Raw genomic sequence first — 22,657 nt, 5'->3', positions numbered from 1 at the left:
GGGCTCCCATGGAAATAACAGGATTTGGAGGATCGGTGGAATCAACAGAAGGATACGTGCAGCTAGCCTTAAGGGTAGGGCCAATAGTAGCTCTAATAAGGTTTCATGTGATTAATGCAGAAATTTCTTATCATGTGTTGCTGGGACGCCCGTGGCTTCATAAACATCGCCTTATTCCATCCACGTTCCATCAATGCATTAAAGGGAGACTGAATGGGAGGCCCATAAGGATCCCTGCCAACCATAATCCTTTCAGCCAGGGAGAAGTGAACTTTGCAGAAACGATGTTTTATGATGAGTTGGAGCCAGATGATGAGAACCCCGCCCCGGGGACCCCAGGGGCACCTATCCTAGAAGAAGAAGAAGGAGGGAGGGGCACCCGTGACCTGAGGAACCTTCTAGAAAGAAAAAGACAAAAGAGGGAGCCCAGCTCTTCAGGATCCCGAGAATGTGTGGTGGTGCGGGAACCTGGGGGAAGGCTAATCTATCGTTTGTGAAGGTGCGCGGGATCCGAATGCATTGTGCAGGAAGGTCCCGGACCACCAAGCTGCATGATGGCCCAAGAAGAAATCCCAGAAGAACCAGTTAAGGAGGCCCAGATTCAGCCTGAGGAAGAATTAAAGGAAATAGATTTGGGGACAGAACCAGGATCCCGAAAGCCCGTCTTCATTAGCAGTCAATTGGTGGCGCAAGAAAGAGAACAACTGGTAACCTTGCTTCAAAAATACAGAGATGTGTTTGTATGGACCTATGATGAGATGCTTGGTCTAGACCCAGGGTTGGTAGTCCATTCTCTTAATGTGGACCCAGGGATGAGACCAGTAGTCCAACCAGCTAGGGTCTTCCACACTGAGGTAGAAGCTCAAATAGTTCAAGAGGTCAAAAAATTGCTAACAGTTGGTTTTATCAAACCTATCCAACACCCAAAATGACTTTCCAACATTGTACCTGTGAAGAAGAAAAATGGTCAGATTCGTTGCTGTGTAGACTTTCGCAACTTGAACAAGGCATGTCCTAAAGATGAATTCCCCTTACCCAATATCAACCTCCTTGTAGATTTAGCTGCAGGAAACTCAATGTTCTCATTTATGGATGGGTACAGTGGGTACAACCAAATCCGCATGGCAGCCAAAGATGCAGAGAAGACGGCATTTAGAACTCCGATTGGGAACTTTTACTACACTGTAATGCCCTTTGGCCTAAAAAATGCGGGGGCTACGTATCAGCGGACCATGACAGCCATTTTCCATGACATGATGCATGAGGAGATGGAAGATTATGTAGATGATATTGTGGTCAAGTCAAAAACCAGAACAGGACATTTCCAAGTACTTGAGCAAGTCTTTGAAAGATGCAGGAAGTATAAGTTACGAATGAACCCCATGAAGTGCACCTTTAGAGTGTCTGCTGGAAAGTTCCTTGGGTTCCTGGTACATCACAAAGGCATAAGCGTGGATCCAGCCAAGGCCACAGCTATCGCCACAATGAGAAGACCAACTACTGTTAGGGAACTCAAAAGTTTCCTGGGAAGAGTCTCCTATATTAGGAGATTTGTGCCTGGTTTAGCCTCAGCCACGACAGGCCTATCCAAACTGTTGAAAAAGGGGAATGAATTTACCTGAGGGACAGAGCAGCAGGAAGCTTTTCAAAGAATTCAGGGCATCATGAATCATTTGCCCACCCTCTAGGCACCAGTACGTGGGCGACCTCTGTTGCTATACTTAGCATCAAACTCTCAGGCAATAGGAGTTTTGCTGGCACAAGAAGATGACCAAGGAAATGAGTAGCCTGTATATTATGTAAGCAGAACACTCAAGGATACCGAGACCAGGTACCCCAGAATAGAGAAAGCCTGCCTAGTGATCATTTATGCATCCCAAAGGTTGAAGAGGTACTTCTCAGCTCACCAAATCCTCTTGGTAACCAAGTCCCACCCCATAAAAGCACTCCTACATCAGCCCCTTCTCACGGGAAGGATAGCACAATGGCTAGTGTTGCTCTCACAATATGATATAGGTATAAGAACTCCCAAGGCTGTCAAGAGCCAGGCCATAGCAGATTTGCTAGCTCAATTCCCAGGAAAGGAGGAAGGCCCGCTGAGCGAAGAAATCCCTGGTGAGGTAGCAGTGATGGAGATCCCGGGGAAGAAATGGACCATGAGGTTTGACGGGTCGGCTACAGCAACTTCAAATGGGGTAGGAATTGTACTAAGCTGTGAAAATGGGGATGTCATGCCCCTGTCTTTCAAGCTTGGTTTCTCATGCTCTAATAATGCAACTGAATATAAGGCATACTTAACTGGGTTGACTATAGCACTCAGCATAAGAGTGAAACATATGAGAGTGTTGGGAGATTCCAATCTTGTAGTCTCCCAAGTGAAAGGTGACTTTGCATTATGGGAACAAAGCTTAACAGCCTACAGGACTTGGGCACAAAGGCTGGAGATGGAATTTCAGACCTTCAGCATAGAGTACACTCAAAGAAGTGAAAACAGGTTTGCTGATGCGCTCGCCACCCTGGGATCCTAAATACCATTTAATGGGAGGGATACGTTGATAAAAATAGGAAGGCAGAAACATTCTATTGTAAGGATCCTCCAAGGGACGTACCCCGGAGAGTCCAAACAGTGGGACTGGAGGGATGAAGTCAAAGAAAAGATGAAAGAGGTAGGTTCTAGAGGGAACATCAAAGAACTAATGGATTACACTCAGATAGAAGGAGAATTGTATAGAAGGCTGCCAGGAGGAATACTGTCCAGATGTATCACCGAGAAGGAAGGAAAGTCGAAACTAGAAGAATTACACGCCCAAGCATGTGGAGTTGCAGAAAAGGTCAGCCTATACAGAAGGATGCAACGCATGGGATATTACTGGCCAGATATGGACAAGGAAGCAGCAATCATACAGGGGAAATGCCAGGAATGTCGTTTGGCAATTGATAAAGAAGAAAGCTACGTGGTGTTTATTGCAGAAGATTGGCGGGTTCCTTTCATAGGATACCTGGCTCAGGGGATCCTGCCAACCGACAGGAAACTGGCCCACAAGCTCAAAAAGCTAGCGTGCAGGTATTTCCTGCAGAATGACATTTTATTCAAAAAGGGATACCATGGGGATCCCCTCAGGTGCCTGGGACCAAAGGAAGCTAGAGAAGTAGTCAGAGAGGTACACTCTGGAGATTGTGGAAGTCACCCAGGGAAGAGAAGGCTGTACAAGCAGTTACTGTTGTTGGGATATTACTGGCCAACGATGAAAAGAGACTCTGAGGAGCTAGTCAAAACATGTCATGCTTGCCAAGTCTTGGGAGATGCAATTCACACTCACCCAAATGTCCTACAGGATATGACGACGCCATGGCCTTTTCATACTTAGGGGCTTGATCTCATAGGGCCTATAAACCCTCCATCCAACGGTTATATATAGATCCTGGCAGCCACGGAGTACTTTACAAAATGGGTAGAGGCCATCCCTTTGAAAAAAGCTACTGGAGCAGCTATAGCAAATTTCATTCGAGACCACATCATTACAAGGTTCGGGATCCCCAGAAGATTGATCAGTGACAATGGAACCCCATTCATAAACAAAGATATGAAAGGGTTAACTGAAGCATACCACATCAAGCATGGAAGATCTACCCCATACTACCCACAAGGAAACGGCCAAGCTGAAGCTACTAATAGGGTAATGTTGAAGATCCTTAAGAAAATGAAGCATGAGTATGGAGGGAAATGGAGTGACCATCTGGCAGATGTGCTTTGGGCATGTAGAAGCTTTGTAAAGACAGCCACAGGATTCTCCCCATTCTCCCTGGTCTATGGAATAGAAGCCATCAGCCCCGTGGAGTTAGTCATTCCTACACCAAGGGTAGTTCTGGGGGAAAATCAAGGAGAAAGTGAGGACGCAAACAATGAAAAGAGGCTAGCAGATCTAGAAGGGGTAGAAGAAGAAAGAGAGCTGGCCAAGAAAAGGAGCCAGAGATACCAGCAAAGAATGACCAGAACATATGCACAAGCAGTACGCCTAAGGGTGTTCACTGAAGGACAATTAGTACTAAGGATGGTGGAGCACGTGAGGAGGAACCTGCCAGGGCCTTCCAAGTTCACCCCAAAATGGGAAGGACCCTACATCATCAATGCAGCTCATGAGAGTGGGTATTATTACCTTGCCAAAGAAGATGGGACAGTCCTGACAGAACCCATAAACGGGAAATGGCTGGAGCAATACTATGCATAAGGACAAGGGGATCCCGGTACCTCAGGGTCCTTTTACCAGCTTCACTATCTGCTAAGTTCTTTTTTATTTTTATCTTTTTTATTTTTCAGCCTTTATCATGAATTCTGGTCTAAGATGATTTTGTTCAGAAACATGTGATAGATTGACACTTTGTGGTCAATACTGCACTAAATGATTTTTCTTTGTTCCTTAAAAATGACCATGTTTTAATGAAGTTCCTGTTTTCTTCAATATTTAAGTCTTTCTTTAAATACTGCAAAGACCAAGTTTGGATAGATTTAAGGAAGGATACCTGAGTCAAATAAAAAAAAAAAGGTATGTAATACCCTTTTACATATGGCCTAGGATCCACCTCACAGATAAATTCAGATATCCCACAGACAGTTCCAAGTGCATAAGTCTAGGATCACAGATAAAAGTAAAGTATCTAGGATACCTAGCCTAGCACTTGGCAAAAGGGGAACCTGTCAAAGTTCATGAACTGGGACCGTATCTCAAAAATATGTATAGGAAAAGATACCAGTGTACCCAGTTCAGTACTTGCATAATAGATTACCGGGTACCTGGACCAGAACTTACAGTGAAGCCTGTGGAAATCATGGTCCAGGACTTAGGAAAAGAAAAAAGTCATAGGAAAGAAAAGACATTATATCAAAGAAAAAGGCAGATTCACATGCTAAGAAATGAGAAGCAGTTTAAAAAAAAAAAAAAAAAAAAAGAAACAAAGAGGAAAGCAATGTTCAAAAAAAAAAACTTATACAACCCCAAATTGTTTATGTAAATTTAAAATAAGCTAAGGAATGAGGCCGGCCAAAAGGGAGGCATCCAGAGAAATAACAGGCACAGTCAAAGTAGAAAGGATCCTCTGCCGCTTGACCTTCAAGTCTTGTAAAACCTTGTGAGCATGAGCCAAAGCTTCCTCAGCAGCAGCTATCTCAGTGTCTATGCTCTTGAATGATTGCCTCTGAAACAGCATATAAGCTAGCAGATGCAAGTGATCCAGCAGAAAAGACAAATTGAACTTGGCCTCCAGAAGGTCTTGCACCACCCCTTTCCACTCCAGAAGCTTTTCTTCAGACAAAGATCTACAGAGGAATTCCTCAGGGAAACCAGCACAGCACACAACAACTCCATCAAAATATTGCCCAGAAAAACGCCTCCCCTGAAACCACTGGTGAAATCCCCGTGACTCTTGAGCAGACTTTCTAGCAGCGGCAGGCCTTCCACAGGAACAGAGAAGCGCAGGAAGTTGCCATAAGAAGACCCAAAAACATGGAAATGGCTGGCAGGAAGACTGTTAAATTCCAAGAGATCAAAGCGAGCCAAGAAGGAGGAAAGTCTTGAATCAAGATCTGAGGCAGCCACTTTCGAGGCATCCCCCATCACTGTGTCACCACTTGCAGAGACAGGAGGACTTGCAGCCTTTCGCTCTGGATGAAGGTCAGCAACTTGAGCGGGTCTCACAATTCCTTCAGGGACAACAGGCTCAGAACCTGCAAAGCCTGCATCAATATTCAAAAAAAGAAAAAGAAAAGGAAGAACAGATTTATTCTTAAAAAAAAAAAAAAAAAAAGGAAAAAAAAGGAGGACAAACCAGTTCCGGCTTCTTGGGGCAGAGCCTCTTCTTCCTGATCCCCTGACTTCCCTGAGGATTCTGGGAAAGAACATAAGGCAAGTTGAAGAAAAGGTGAAGGACCAATGGCAAAGTGGCTAAAGGAAGGAATAGATGCAGGGGGTTTCGCCATTAAAAAAAAAAGGGAAAGAGAAGGGCGAAGGGAAGAAAAGAGAAGAAAAGGAAACACAATGGGAGCAGCTCGCACTCACCTTCTGAGCTTTCTGATTCTAGAGAAGAGGCAACACTGGGAGCGGATTTCTCACTGGTTTGACCTAAAAGGAGAAAGAAAAGGAGGAACTCAAAAAAAAAAAAAAAAAAACTGGAAAAGAAAATAAAAATATAACGCTATTTCAAGGAAACAAGGCTCACCTGTTTGTTTGGATAAAGGAGTTTCTCCCAAAGCACCTTTATCTGACAAGGATTGAGGAAACACAGTCCTGATAGGACTAGGAGTGCGTTCAAGATGGGGACTTTGAGATGAAGGGATCCTAGAAGCTTTGGGATCCTGAGAATCCTGGGAACCTTGCATCAGTTGCCCGGTTTCCTCAGCTGGACCACCAGTAGGGGACTCCTCCCCCACAGCAGGAAAAACAACAGAAAGACCTGTGACAGTTTCCTCTCCCAGAGCCTTGCCAATCATAGGAGGGGATACCTCCACCTAAAGGAAGAAGAAGAGAAAAAGGCAGTGCCAAGTAAAAAAAAAAAACAACAACGGGAAATGCTAACAGCACAATGTCAGAACAAAAGGGAGAGAACAAAAAAAAGGGGGAACACACATACCATGTCGTCACCAGAAGATTGGCTTTTACCCTTCTTGTGATCAGACTTGCGCTTGGACTGCAAAGGAAATCATCACTCGTCAGCGAAATAGAAATAAGTGCAACAAAGTGAACAGGTGAAAAAAAAAAAAAAAAAAAGAGAAGAAGGAAAGAAGTCTTGCCCTTCTCTCTCTCTCTACAGATTCTCTGGAAGTCTTTTGCTTACTACAAGTACGCCCAGAGGGTCCTAAAGGAGGCTGGGATACCAAACCAGAGGATCCTAAAGAACCATGGACTGAAGCAGTCACAGGAACCTGGGAAAAAGAAGACTCTACCTTGATCTTCTTCCGGGTCCTTGAAACCAAAGGTTCCCTGACATCTTTGCCTTCCTGAGATGCCAAGTGTGCTTGAGATTTCTCAGTTTTTCTTCTTTTCGTCTCAGAACCTATCTCCACACCCCCTATACTTTCATCAACATCAACAGCTTTCATTTTCTTTGGCCTGACATCCTTACCTTTACTCGGAGCAGTGGCAGCACTTATCGTCTCCACTGCACCTCTCTTGATGGGCACTCCAGAGGAAGCGCCAATGATGAGACTATCACCCAGCTAAGTCTCAGGAAAATCCTGTCCATAAGTCACCCAACCTCCCCTGGAAGCATGCCACTCTGCGAACCCAGTCTTGCTGCTTGCAGCAGCAGAAACAATCCCAGCAGTAGGAAGGGATAAACGCTTATTGGATGTCGGAGCAGAAACAATGCTAAGATTCGGGGCTTCCCGAACTGTACCAGAGCCAACATAGTCAACAAAAGACTTTTGTACTCTTCTCCAATAACTGGTGTAGCCACTAGAACCAAAGACTCCTCTCTGGGAGTTAGGCACTGCAAATTGGGGGCTCCTCCGTGACCAATAAGAAAAGGCCTGCAGCCTCAGGAAAGGATCCAAGGAAGGAAGGGATGGCACCACGTCCTTAAAGACTGGAGTAATGTCTTGGTCAAAACCAAATTGTCGGAGCACCCGGTGTGCTGAATAATGAGTATATTTTGGGCCACTTAAAGAAGGCATAGGAAGCCAGGAGGGGCTAATGCAGGCAAGATAAGCCAGACTACCTTCATCACCACGGCGCAAGTCAAAGGTATTACCTGTAGAAGATAAAAAAGAAGACAACACAGAATCACACGCAAAGCCAGGGCCAAACTCACGAGGGGATCTCCAATGTAAGCTCCCTGCTTGGTCAAATAACTCCACAAGATTGAGGCCACCACCTTTCAAGCTAATCCAACGAAAGATGATGGGAAAGGCATCGGTAGAATTGCCACAAAGACCCTTCACTATGTCGGGGGATCCTTGGAACTTGTCCTTCACAAATTTCAAATTCCTGCACTTGGCCAAAGTAGCTGTAGAACGATCCCACATGAAAATCTGAAGGATAGCACAGTGAAGAGATGAAGTGATCACATAACAAGAATCACCCTCAGTCTCGTCTCCATGAAGCTGGTCCAATTGAGAGTAAACATGACCCAAAAACAGAGGGGCCAAAGGATACTGGGTACCTCGAGCCAACTTGATTACCAACGGAAAAAAGAAAGACTTAACTCCGTACCCAGGAAACTCACTAAACAAGAATTTGCTAAGCCAAAAAGCCAGAAAACCGGCCCACCTCACTTCCTTATCTTTCTCACGAGAGAGGGTCATCACCCATCTCCCCATCCTAGCCGGCTTACCACCAGAAGAGGCAGCACGACCATCAAAATGACCAAACAATTTATCTTCTACCACGAGATCCTCACCAGAAAGATTAATGTCAAAGGGGCTCTCGTCACCAAACACCGGAAGAAGGAAGTTATTAACCACATCTTCCAAGGTGATTGTCAATTGACCAGCAGAAAAGAGAAAAGTATGAAGGGAAGGGCACCAACGACGTACCAGATGCCTGAGCCCTTTGGCGTCCCTGAAGCCCTCAAGGTTTCTGGAAATAGCCACTGCCTTTAGGATACCGGCACGCTCTAAGCGACCCACAAACTCAGCATCAGATAGTTCCTTGTCTACCTATATAGGCCAGCCCTGAATCTTTCCCGAAACAAAATCAAAGAAAATAGGAACCGCCTCTCGAATTCCTTGTCTAATTTGAAGATCAAAAATCTCTCTAGGGTCAGGAACCTGGGCAGAACCAGCGAAACCCGCTTGGCCAGAAAACATTCAAACATGAGGGGATGGAGGAGCCTTGCCATGAGATACATGAGGGAAAAATAAACTGGGAGAATACCAAGGATCCCGTAAAGGGAAGGCTGGACGTTCGGCGACCTCGCGATAATCGCTTGGAGCAGAACCAGAAGAACCTTCACCCTCATAAGGACTGCGGGTACGCTCTCTCCTCTTTCGAGAAGAAGAAGAAGCCATCGGAACAACACGTACAATGAGAAGAAAGGAGATTGAAAGTGCGAAAAGGGGAAGACCGGAGTAACAGAGAAGAAGAGAAACTCAAAGAATGAAAAAACTCAGAGAAGCAAAGTGATAAGACGAAACGGCTACAATAAAGGCGCAAGTAGCAGTTGGGGAAAACAGTTTATGGAAAGACGTGCCAGTTACAAAAAAATTTAATTTGAAGAAGGGATTAATCAGCGGTTATTAATGAGAAGTAACGGGAAACGAGAAAAGTGGGTAGAGGAGTTTTACCTCAAATACTCAACTGCCACATCCCGTGTAAAAAGGAAGCTGCAAAAAGTAATAATTATAAGGGAACGCGACACGCAAAAAGGAGGTGACCAAAAGCAGCAGAAAAGGGTAGGGATCCCAAGTAAAAAGGAAGGGAACCCAGTAGAAGTTGAGAAAAAGTGGATCCCACAAAAATCTTAGGAAACCTAAATCACTCACGCATGGGCTTCAGGCAACCCACTAGCTCGGGGGGCTAAATGTTGAGGTCTAAAAAAGGGTCATAGTGAAATAAGCCTAAAAAGAATAAGTTAAGCCCAAAAGGAAAATTCAAACTAAGCCCAAAGTAATAGATACAGGAGACCCATGAAGGAATAAAAGAAAGGCCCAGAGGATCCTGAAGCCCAGAAAAAGAAGCATCCAAAAAAAAAAAAAGGACCACGGCAAAGTATAAGAAGCAAGGATCCTCAGGAACCATCAATAGGCGCGGATCCCTTCAGGCACAAAGAAAAAGGAAGATTGGGACAGCTCGATAGAAAGAAGACAGAAGAAGAAAACAAGAAACAAAAAGCAAAAAGAACGCGAGCGACCTCTCATGGCACAGACAGAAAAGGCCTCGGGGAACCAGGACAGGGAAGAAGAATGATAACAAACGACTTCCAAAAATGGCAGAACAGGATTCCGCCCAAATAGGAAAGAAAAGGGAAAAGTGGAAGACGCCAGAAATGGGGATGCCGAGAAGGGCATACCTCAGCATGTCCCAAAGAAGATGGCCAACCAGGAACTTTCAAAAGAATCAGAGTTGAAAGAAGGAAAGAATGAGAAAAAACGGAAAAAGGGACTTACCGAGAAGATGGGAACAGGACATGCCCTGTTTGCAAAAGAGCAAAACAGGGGAACCAACGGTTCCCCGGGAAGACCAAAAAAACTCCATTATAAAAGGAGGGGATGGGTTGTGAAGAAGAGGCAGCGAAAGAGGAAAGAAACACAAGAAAGAAGAAATTCTCTAGGAAAAAACTATCAGAAAATCTGTGCAGAAAGGAAAAATACTAAGGGAAAAACAAATATTGCTTCCCGGTATCCTGTAAAAGCCACTATTGCACATACTCGGATTCAACGAGAATTAAACTTTGCAAGTTTTGAAGGCTGAAATAGCCATTCAAGGCTGTAATTTTTGAGCTTGATTGAACCTTGTATCACGTCCTAGTGAGCTTTCTGTAATCCAACAGATAATATATATTAATGAAACATGCTACATATTTCCCAGGATCCCCCCAGCATTAATTTCTTATCGCTTTGCTAAACCTGTTTCTTTCCTTTTGAATTTATCTTGTTAATCTTTGGCACTCTTCGGTATCCTTGCTTGTCATTTTTCTTTATATTGTCAGGAGTATTCTCTGCATCCCACTTGATTCTTAAATAGCTCGTTAGCTGCGGTGAGTCAAGGCCCGGTTCACCAAATCCTCCTTTTCATTTAGGCCCCGGATCCTTGGGCCTGAGTGTCACGAAAAAGGCACTCTCACAAAGTCTAACCAATTTTATATTCCAAAAATAAGTTAAGACAGTTTAGTGAGCATATATTAACACATGTAAACCTTGTGATGACCAAATCATATTGTACCTGCATGTGTATCAAGAGTAGCAAAGAATAATGCGTGTTGTGTGTGAAAAACATCGCAAGATTGCAAAGATGTCTACATGTTATGACGATTTAAGATATGAGAAAATCACTTTAATTCACACATAATCATAACTGTTTGATGGGGACTATCACCTTTGAGGTACATCTTATAACTCCCACATTTCCTAGAATACACGCTTACAATCATATTCAAAGCATTTTATTCTTTTTGCTTTTTATTTTTCTTTGCATATATATATATATATATATATATATATATATATTTTAAGCAATTCATGCATGGGCATATAAGAGATAGAAAAGAAATACCCAATTATATTAAGCATTTGACATTCCAATTTTGCTATGCTGAAGTACACAAATGTTATTCATGATTGGCGGGTAATAGTGGTGAGATAATTATTTATGCCTTTCTCTTAGAATTTTCTAATCCTTCCCGTCAAAAAGAGTGATACGAGTGTTAAGTACAAGAGATTACTTAATCTTACTCATCACAAACACGGGCCACAAAGCTCACTTGCTTAGTTGTGCATAGAGATGCTCATCTAAGCTACAAAAGATACAAAGTTTAGAAAATTTTGTTTCAATGGCCATCCAAGGTACACAAGTACCAATGTACACAAACACATACTGTTTTTGTATTTTTCTGATTTTTCAAATTTTTATTTTTATTTTTATTTTGAAAAACAAAATAAATAAAATTGAAAGAAACAAACAAAAACATGTTGAGCAAAAGAAAGCATAAAACTAGACTGACTCAAAATAAAAAGCAAAACACATAAGTAATGTAGAAACAAAAACAAAATGAGAGAGAAGAAAGTGATAGAATCACTTGGAGTCCTTTTCCTTCCACACCTTGGAAGAACATTTCCTTTGAGTGAACCCTTGAACTGGTGGTGAGGGGGAAGAATTAAAACCGTTCAAGTTCAAAAAGAACATGAGGGCTTTGAGAAGATCTCCAAGAGGACCTGGTTTCCCAATGCGATCATGCCGTTGCTCTGTTGAGTAGTTAACCACTTATAGCAATTTGGTCGAGTATGATCGGCAACTCCACAATGATGACAGAGATGCTGCTTCTTCTGTTTAGGCTTTTGAGAGTTAGCCTTCTTAGCTTTAAGGTTTTTAACTTCTTTCTTATCCTGCTTCGCGGGTGCTCCTAAGATAGATTTACCATTGTCTATGTTCTCACTAGCTAAATCAGTTTTGACATTAGTGTTCTCAATTTCAACATTATTAGCAGGAGGAATAAAAACAGTAGAACTAGTAGAAGTAATACTAGGAGAAGAGAAATCATACCCTAAACCAGTTCGATCAGAAGCAAATTTCTGAAGACTGAGCATCTCATCAAGTTTTGCACTTGAAGTCCTCTCCAATTGAGCTCTGACTTGGAACAGCTCCGCTTCAAACTTCTTAGTCTTCTCAGCCAAGAAATTATTCTCAAATCTCAGTGCTCTAATAGTCTGATTGACTTCATCAAACTTTGTGGAAAGCTCTTCTCACTCAAGCTCCACATCACTAAGCTTCTTGGAGGCCAACCTATACATCTTCTCATGCTTCTCTGAGACCTTGTACAACTTTGCATAGGCTATGTGGATGTCATCTTATTCATCCATCTTCTCAAACTTGGACTCCACCAATTCCTCTTCTTCATCCACATCTTCAACAATCCCCTCAGTAGGATTGACAGTGGCAGTGAAGGCATTCAGGATTTCGTCATCCTCATTGTCGGAATCATCCTCAGGCTTAGTTTCACTCAAAGTAGCAGCAAGTGCCTTACTCTTCCCAATGCTTTTCAAATATGTAGGACACTCCTGTTTCATATGTCCAAAGCCTTAACACCCGAAGCACTTTGGTTTTAAGGGAACAGTGTACTGACCGTCATCCCTAGCATTCTTCTTCCCTTTATCTTAGCTCTCGAACTGAGAAGAATTGGATTGCCTACAGTCCTTGTCAAAGCCCTTCCCATTGGCATTCTTCATGAACTTCTTGAATTGCTTGGTGATGTAGGACTTCATCTTAGAATCTTTATCGTCTGAAGACTCATCTGTGTCACTGCTCTTGGCCTTTAATGTTATGCTCTTGCTCTTACCTGACTTACCAATCCTCATTATCCTTAGCTTGTAGGTCTGCAGATTGCCAACCAGCTCTGTCAAAGGGATCTTGTTAATATCTTTTGATTCCTCAATCGCTGTGATTTTGGCATGGAATCTCTCGGGTAGATATCTGAGCACCTTTCTCATAATCTTGGGTTCAGGAATGGTTTCCCCAAGATTGAAGGTTGAGTTCATTATGTCCTTGAACTTGGCATAGAACTCACCAAACGACTCATCCTCCTCCATCTTGATTTCTTCAAAGCTTGTAGTGAGCCTTTGAAGCTTTGAATCCTTGATAGCCTTGTGTGAGAGTGTCTTTTTTCGGGATACTCAGGCCCAAGGATCCCGAGCCTGAATGAAAAAGAAAGGATTTGGTGGACTGGGCCTTGACTCACCGCAGCTAAATGGCTGTTTAAGAATCAAGTGAATGCAGAGAAATACTCCTGACAAAAAAAGATGACAAACAAGGATATCGAGGAGTGCCAGAAATTAACAACGTAAGCTCAGAAAGAAAAGAAAAGCAGGATTAGTAAGACGATAAAAAAGTACTGTGGGGATCCTGGGAATTATGAAACAGTATTTCATTAAAGCATTATCTGTTTGATTACAACAAGCTTACTAGGACGTGATACAAGGTCCAATCGAGCTCAAAAATTGCAGCCTTGAATGGCTATTTCAGCCTTCAAAACTTGCGAAGTTTGATTCTCGTTGGATCCGAGTATGTGCCATAGTTGCTTTTTCAGGATATCGGGAAGCAATATTTGTTTTCCCTTAGTATTTTCTTTCTGCCTGGACTTTCTGATAATTTTTTCTAGGGAATCTCTTCTTTCTATTGTTCCTTTCCTTTTTTTCTCGCTGCCTTCTTCACAACCCATCCTCTCCTTTTATAGTGGAGTTTTTCTGGGCGTCTTGGGGAACCGTTGGTTCCCCTGTTTTGGTCTTTTGCAAACAGAGTATGTTCTGTCCTCATCATCTCGGTAAGTCCCCTTTTCCGTTTTCTCTCATTCTTTCCTTCTCTTGGTTCTGATTCCTTCGAAAGCTTCTGGTTGGCCATCCTCTTTGGGATGTGCTGAGGTATGCCCTTCTCGGCATCCTCACTTCTGGCGTCTTTTACCTTTCTGTTTCTTTCCTATTTGGGCGGAATCCTGTTCTGCCCTTTTGAAATTGTTTTGTTATAATTCTTCTTCCTTGTCTTGGTTCCCCGACGCCTTTTCTGTCTGTGCCATGAAGGGTCGCTTGCGTTCTTTTGTTTTTCTTGTTTTCTTTTTCTGTCTTCTTTCTATCGATCTGTCCTGGTCTTCTTTTTCTTTGCGCTTATTGATGGTGCCTGAGGATCCTTGCGTCTTATACTTTGCTGTGATGTTCTCTCTCTTTTTTCTTTGGTTGCTTTTCCTTTTCTGGGCTTCGGGATCCTCAGGGCCTTTCGTATAATCCCTTTGGACTTGGTCTGCGTTTTCTTTTTTTTTTTGGGCTTAACTCACTTTTTCTTGGGCTTAGCTTATTCTTTCTTGGGCTTATTTTACTGTGATTTTTTAGACCTCAACATTTAGCCCCCCGAGCTCGTGGGTTGCCTGAAGCCCACGCGTGAGTGATTTAGGTTTCCTTAGGTTTTTGTGGGATCCCAGCTCTCTTCTGCCGCTTTTGGTCGCCCCCTTTTTTGCGTGTTGTGTTCTTTTATAATTATTACTTTTCGCAGCTTCCTCTTTACACGGGACGTGGCAGTTGAGTATTTGAGATAAAACTCTCCTACCCACTTATCTCGTTTCCCATTGCTTCTCATTAATAACTGCTGATCAACCCCCTCTTCAAATTAAATTTTTTGCAACTGACGCGTCTTTTCATAAACTGTTTTTCCCAACTGCTACTTGCGCCTTTATTGTAGCCGTTTCATCTTATCATTTTGCTTCTCTGAACCTTTTTCATTCCCTGAGTTTTTCTTCTTCTCTGTTACTCTGGTCTTCCCTTTTTCGCACTTTCAATCTCTTTTCTTCTCATAGTGTGTGCTGTTTCCATGGCTTCTTCTTCTTCTCGAAAGAGGAGAGAGCGTACTCCCAGTCCTTCTGAGGGGGAAGGTTCTTCTGGTTCTGCTCCGAGCGATTCTCGCGAGGTTGCTGAACGTCCGGCCTTCCCTTTACGGGATCCTTGGTATTCTCTCAGTTTATTTTTTCCTCATATATCTCATGGTGAGGCTCCTCCATCTCCTCACGTTTGGCTATTTTCTGGCCAAGCGGGTTTCGCTGGTTCCGCCCAGGTTCCTGACCCTAGAGAGATTTTTGATCTCCAGATCAGACAAGGAATCCGAGAGGCGGTTCCTATTTTCTTTGATTTTGTTTCGGGAAAGATTCAGGGTTGGCCTATATGGGTAGACAAGGAATTGTCCGATGCTGAGTTTGTGGGTCGTTTGGAGCGCGCTGGCATCCTAAAGGCAGTGGCTATTTCCAGAAACCTTGAGGGTTTCAGAGACGCCAAAGGGCTCAGGCATCTGGTACGTCGTTGGTGTCCTTCCCTTCATACTTTTTTCTTTTCTACTGGTGAATTGACAATCACCTTGGAGGATGTGGTTAATAACTTCCTTCTCCCGGTGTTTGGTGAAGAAAATCCCTTTGATATTGATCTTTCTGGTGAGGATCTCGTGGTGGAAGAGAAATTATTTGGTCATTTTGGTGGTCGCTCCGCCTCTCCTGGTGGTAAGCCGGCTAGGATGGGGAGATGGGTGATGACCCTCTCTCGTGAAAAGGATAAGGAAGTGAGGTGGGCCGGTTTCCTGGCCTTTTGGCTTAGTAAATTTTTGTTCAGTGAGTTCCCTGGGTACGGAGTTAAGTCTTCATTTTTTCCGTTGGCAATCAAGTTGGCTCGGGGTACCCAGTATCCTTTGGCCCCTCTGTTCTTGGGTCATGTTTATTCTCAACTGGACTAGCTTCATGGAGATGAGGCTGAGGGTGACTCTTGCTATGCGATCACTTCATCTCTTCACTGTGCCATTCTTCAGATTTTCATGTGGGACCGTTCTGCAGCTACTTTGGCTAAGTGTAGAAATTTGAAGTTTGTGAAGGACAAGTTCCAAGGATCCCCCGACATAGTGAAGGGTCTTTGTGGCAATTCTACTGATTCCTTTCCCATTATTTTTCGTTGGATTAGCTTAAAAGGTGGTGGCCTCAATCTTGTGGAGTTGTTTGACCAAGCAGGGAGCTTATGTTGGAGATCTCCTCGTGAGTTTGGTCCTGGCTTTGTGTGTGATTCTGTGTTGTCTTCTTTTTTATCTTCAACAGGTAATACCTTCGACCTGCGCCGTGGTGATGAGGGCAGTCTGGCTTATCTTGCCTGCATTAGCCCTTCCTGGCTTCCCGTGCCCTCTTCAAGTGGCCCAAAGTACACTCATTATTCAGCACACTGGGTGCTCCGACAGTTTGGTTTTGATCAAGACATTCCGCCAGTTTTCAAGGATGTGGTGCCATCCCTTCCTTCCTTGGATCCTTTCTTGAGGCTGCAGGCCTTTTCTTATTGGTCGTGGAGGAGCCCCCAGTTCGTAGTGCCTAACTCCCAGAGAGGAGTCTTTGCTTCCAGTGGCTATACCGGTTATTGGAGAAGAGTACAAAAATCTTTTGTTGACTATGTTGGCACTGGTACAATTCGGGAAGTCCCGAATTCTAGCATTGTTTCTGCTCCGACAGCTAATAGACGTTTATCCCTTCCTACTGCTGGGATTGTTTCTGCTGCTGCAAGCAGCAAGACTGGGTTTGCAGAGTGGCATTCCTCCAGGGGAGGTTGGGTGACTTATGGACAGGATTTTCCTGAGGCCTGGCTGGGTGATAGTCTTATCATTGGTACCTCCTCTGGGGTGCCCATCAAAAAGGGTGCAACAGAGACAATTAGTGCTGCTACTGCTAAAGGTAAGGATGTTAAGTTGAAGAAAATGAAAGCTGCTGATGTTGGCGAAAGTGCAGGGGGTGTGGAGATAGGCTCTGAAGCAAAAAGAAGGAAAACGGGGAAATTTCAAGCACACTTGGCATCTCACGAAGGCAAGGATGTCAGGGAACCTTTAGTTTCAAGGACCCGGAAGAAGACCAAGGTAGAGTCTTCTTTTCCCCAGGTTCCTGTGACTGCTTCAGTCCATGGTTCTTTAGGATCCTCTGGTTTGGTATCCCAGCCTCCTTTAGGACCCTCTGGGCGTACTCGTAGTAAGCAAAAGACTTCCAGGGAATCTGTAGAGAGAGAGAGAAGGGCAAGACTTCTTTCCTTCTTCTCTCTTTTTTTTTTGTTGCATTCATTTTCTATCTTTGCTGACGAGTGGTGATTTCCTTTGCAGTCCAAGCGCAAGTCTGATTATAAGAAGGGTAAGAGCCAATCTTCTGGAGACGATGTGGTACGTGTGTTCCCCCTTCTTCTGTTCTTTCTGTGTTGCTAGCATTCCTGCTGTTTTTTTTTTTTTTTTTTTTTTTTTTACTTAGTATTGCCTTCTCTGCTTCTCCTCTCTTTAGGTGGAGGTATCCCCTCCTGTGACTGGCAAGGCTCTGGGGGAGGAAGCTACCACAGCTCTTTCTGTCGTTTTTCCTGTTATGGGGGAGGAGCCCCCTACTGATGACCCCGCTGAGGAAACTGGGCAGCCGATGCAAGGTTCCCAGGATTCTCAGGATCCCAAAGCTTCTAGGGTCCCATCATCTCAAAGTCCCCATCTTGCACGCACTCCTAGTCCTATCAGGACTGTGTTTCCTCAATCCTTGTCAGATAAGGATGCTTTGGAAGACACTCCTTTATCCAAACAAACAGGTAAACTTTGTTTCTTTTGAAGTGGCGTTATGCTTTACTTTCTTTTCCAGTTTCTCTTGAGTTCCTTCTTTTTCCTTTTAGGTCAAACCAGTGAGAAACCTGCTCCCAGTGTTGCCTTTTCTTTAGAATCAGAGAGTTCAGAAGGTGAGTGTAAGCTGCTCCATCGTGTTTTCCTTTTTCTTTCCCCCCTTTCTTTTTTTTTTTTATATATGGCGAAGCCCCCTGCATCTATTCCTTCCTTTAGCCAATTTGCCATTGGTCCTTCACCTTTTCTTCAACTTGCCTTATGTTCCTTCCCAGAATCTTCGGGGAAGTCAGGAGATCAGGAAGAAGAGGTTCTGCCTCAAGAAACTGGAACCGGTTTGTTCTTCTAAATCTGTTCTTCCTTTTCTTTTTCTTCTTTTTTTTTTTGAATATTGATACAGGCTTTGCAGGTTCTGAGCCTGTTATCCCTGAAGGAATTGTGAGACCTGTTGAAGTTGCTGACCTTCATCCAGAGCAAAAGGCTGCAAGTCCTCAGGTTTCTGCAAGTGGTGACGCGGTGATGGGGGATGCCTCAAAGGTGGCTGCCTCAGATCTTGATTCAAAGCTTTCCTCTTTCCTGGCTCGCTTCGATCTTTTGGAATTCAACAGTCTTCCTGCCAGCCACTTTCATGTTTTTGGGTCTTCTTATGGCAGCTTCCTGCGCTTCTCTGTTCCTGTGGAGGGCTTGCCGCTGCTAGAGAGCCTGCTCAAGAGTCACGGGGATTTTACCAGTGGCTTCAGGGGAGGCGTTTTTCTAGGCAATATTTTGATGGAGTTGCTGTGTGCTGTGTTGATTTCTCTAAGGAATTCCTCTGTTGATTCGTTGTCTGAAGAAAAGCTTCTGGAATGGAGAGGGGTGGTGCAGGACCTTCTGGAGGCCAAGTTTAATTTGTCTTTTCTGCTGGATCACTTGCGTCTGCTGGCTCATATGCTGTTTCAAAGGCAATCATTTAAGAGTATAGACACTGAGATTGCTGTTGCTGAGGAAGCTTTGGCTCATGCTCATAAAGTTTTACAAGATTTGAAAATCAAGCGGCAGAGGATCCTTTCTACTTTGGCTGTTCCTGCTATTTCTCCAGATGCTTCTTTGTTGGCCGGCCTCATTCCTTAGCTTTTTTTTTTTTTTCATTTACATGAACAATTTGGGGTTGTATAAGTTTTTTTTTTTGAACATTGCTCTGCTCTTTGCTTTCTCAAAACTGCTTCTTATTTCTTAGTATGTGAATCTGCCTTTTTCCTTGGATATATATATTGTCTTTACTTTCTCGTGACTCTTTTCTTTTCTGAGTCCTGGACCATGGTTCCCACAGGCTTCACTGTAAGTTCTGGTCCAGGTACCTGGTGATTTATTGTGCAAGTACTGAACTGGGTACGCTAGTATCCTTCTCTATATATTTTTTTTTGAGATACGGTCCCAGTTCATGAACTTTGACAGGTTCCCCCTTTTGCCAAGTGCTAGGCTAGGTATCCTAGATATTTTCTTTTATTCTGTGATCCTAGACCTATGCACTTGGGACTGTTTGTGGGATATCTGAAATTATTTGTGAGGTGGATCCTGGGCCATATGTAAAAGGGTATTACACATTCTCCCCTTTTTTGACTCAGGTATCCTTCCTTGAATTTATCCATATTTAGTCTTTGCAGTAAAGAAAAAACTTAAATGTTGCAGAAACAGGAATTCCATTAAAACATGATCATTTTTTTAGGAACAAATAAAAAAAGTCTTTTGGTGTAGCATTGACCATAAAGTGTCAATCTATCACATGTTCCTGAACAAAATTATCTTAGACCAAAATTCTTGATAAAGGCTGAAAATAAAAAGACAAAAATAAAAAGGAACTTAGCAGATAGTGAAGCTGGTGAAAGGACCCTGAGGTACTGGGGATCCCCTTGTCCTTATGCATAATATTGCTTCAGCCATTTCCCGTTTATGGGTTCTGTCAGGACTGTTCCATCTTCTTTGGCAAGGTAATAATATCCACTTTCATGAGCTGCATTGATGATGTAGGGTCCTTCCCATTTTGGGGTGAACTTGGAAGGCCCTGGCAGGTTCCTCCTCACGTGCTCCGCCATCCTTAGCACTAATTGCCCTTTGGTGAACACTCTTGGGCGTACTGCTTGTGCATATGCTCTGGTCATTCTTTGCTGGTATCTTTGGCTCCTTTTCTTGGCCAGTTCCCTTTCTTCTTCTACTCCTTCCAGATCTACTAATCTCTTTTCATTGCTTGCGTCTTCACTTTCTCCCTGATTTTCCTCAAGAACTACCCTTGGTGTAGGAATGATTAACTCCACAGGGCTAATGGCCTCTGTTCCATAAACCAGGGAGAATGGGGAGAATCCTGTGGCTGTCTTCACAGAGCTCCTACATGGCCAAAGCACATCTGCCAGATGGTCACTCCATTTTCCTCCATACTCATGCTTCATTTTCTTAAGGATTTTTAATATTACCCTGTTAGTAGCTTCAGCTTGGCCGTTTCCTTGTGGGTAGTATGGGGTAGATCTTCCCTGCTTGATGTGGTATGCTTCAGTTAATCCCTTCACATCCTTGTTTATAAATGGGGTTCCATTGTCACTGATAAGTCTTCTGGGGATCCCGAACCTTGTAATGATGTGGTCTCGAATGAAATTTGCTACAGCTGCTCCAGTAGCTTTTTTCAAAGGGATTGCCTCTACCCATTTTGTAAAGTACTCCGTGGCTGCCAGGATCCATATATAACCATTGGATGGAGGGTTTATGGGCCCTATGAGATCGAGCCCCCAAGTATGAAAAGGCCATGGTGTCGTCATATCCTGTAGGACATTTGGGTGAGTGTGAATCGCATCCCCTAGGACTTGGCAAGCATGACATGTTTTGACCAGCTCCTCAGAGTCTCTTTTCATCGTTGGCCAGTAATACCCCAACAACAGTAACTGCTTGTGCAGCCTTCTCTTCCCTGGGTGACTTCCGCAATCTCTAGAGTGCACCTCTCTGACTACTTCTCTAGCTTCCTTTGGTCCCAGGCATCTGAGGGGATCCCCGTGGTATCCTTTTTTGAACAAAATGTCGTTCTGCAAGAAATACCTGCACGCTAGTTTCTTGAGCTTATGGGCCAGTTCTTTGTCGGTTGGCAGGATACCCTGAGCCAGGTATCCTATGAAAGGAACCCGCCAATCTTCCGTAACAAACACAGCGTAGCTTTCTTCTTTATCGATTGCCAAACGACATTCCTTACATTTCCCCTGTATGCCTGCTGCTTCCTTGTCCATATCTGGCCAGTAATACCCCATGCGTTGCATCCTCCTGTATAGGCTGACTTTTTCTGCAACTCCACATGTTTGGGCGTGTAATTCTTCTAATTTCAACTTTCCTTCCTTCTCGGCGATACATCTGGACAGTATTCCTCCTGGCAATCTTCTGTACAATTCTCCTTCTATCTGAGTGTAATCCATTAGCTCTTTGATGTTCCCTCTAGGGTTTACCTCTTTCATCCTTTCTTTGACTTCGTCCCTCCAATCCCACTGTTTGGATCCCCCTGGGTACATCCCTTGGAGGATCCTCACAATAGAATGTTCCTGCCTTCCTACTTTTATCAGTGTATCTCTCCCATCAAATGGCATTTGGGATCCCAGGGTGGCGAGAGCATCTGCAAACCTGTTTTCACTTCTTTGAGTGTATTCTATGCTGAAGGTTTGAAATTTCATCTCCAGCCTCTGTGCCCAAGTCCTGTAGGCTGCTAAACTTTGCTCCCGTAGTGCAAAGTCACCTTTCACTTGGGAGACTACCAGATTAGAATCTCCCAGCACTCTCATATGTTTCACTCCTATGCTGAGTGCTATAGCCAACCCAGTCAAGTATGCCTCATACTCAGCTGCATTATTAGAGCATGAGAAACCAAGCTTGAAAGATAGGGGGATGGCATCTCCATTTTCACAGTTTAGCACAATTCCTACCCCATTTGAAGTTGCTGTAGCTGACCCGTCAAACCTCATAGTCCATTTCTTCCCTGGGATCTCCATCACTGCTACCTCACCAGGGATTTCTTCGTTCAGCGGGCCTTCTTCCTTCCCTGGGAATTGAGCTAGCAAATCTGCTATGGCCTGGCTCTTTACAGCCTTGGGAGTTCTTGTGCCTATATCATATTGTGAGAGCAATACTAGCCATTGTGCCATCCTTCCCGTGAGGAGGGGCTGGTGCAGGAGTGCTTTTATGGGTTGGGACTTGGTTACCAAGAGGATTTGGTGAGCTGAGAAGTACCTCTTCAACCTTTGGGAGGCATAAACGACTACTAGGCAGGCTTTCTCTATTCTGGGGTACCTGGTCTCGGTATCCTTGAGTGTTCTGCTTACATAATATATGGGCTGCTCATTTCCTTGGTCATCTTCTTGTGCCAGCAAAGCTCCTATTGCCTGAGAGTTTGATGCTACGTATAGCAACAGAGGTCGCCCACGTACTGGTGCCTGGAGGGTGGGCAGATGGTTCATAGTGCTCTGAATTCTTTGAAAAGCTTCCTGCTGCTCTGTTCCCCAGGTGAATTCATTTCCCTTTTTCAGTAATTTTGATAAGCCTGCCGTAGCTGAGGCTAAACCAGGCACAAATCTCCTGATATAGGAGACTCTTCCCAGGAAGCTTTTGAGTTCTCTAACAGTAGTTGGTCTTCTCATCGTGGCAATAGCTGTGGCCTTGGCTGGATCCACGCTTATGCCTTTATGATGTACCAGGAACCCAAGGAACTTTCCAGCAGACACTCCAAAGGCGCACTTCATGGGGTTCATACGTAACTTGTATTTCCTGCATCTTTCAAAGACCTGCTCAAGTACTTGGAAATGTCCTGTTCTGGTTTTCGACTTGACCACAATATCGTCTACATAATCTTCCATCTCCTCATGCATCATGTCATG

The sequence above is a fragment of the Quercus robur genome, chromosome 10 (assembly GCF_932294415.1).
Source record: "Quercus robur chromosome 10, dhQueRobu3.1, whole genome shotgun sequence".
NCBI lineage: Eukaryota > Viridiplantae > Streptophyta > Magnoliopsida > Fagales > Fagaceae > Quercus > Quercus robur.
The sequence above is the reverse complement of the archived record's forward strand: the minus strand, read 5'-3'. Positions refer to the sequence as shown.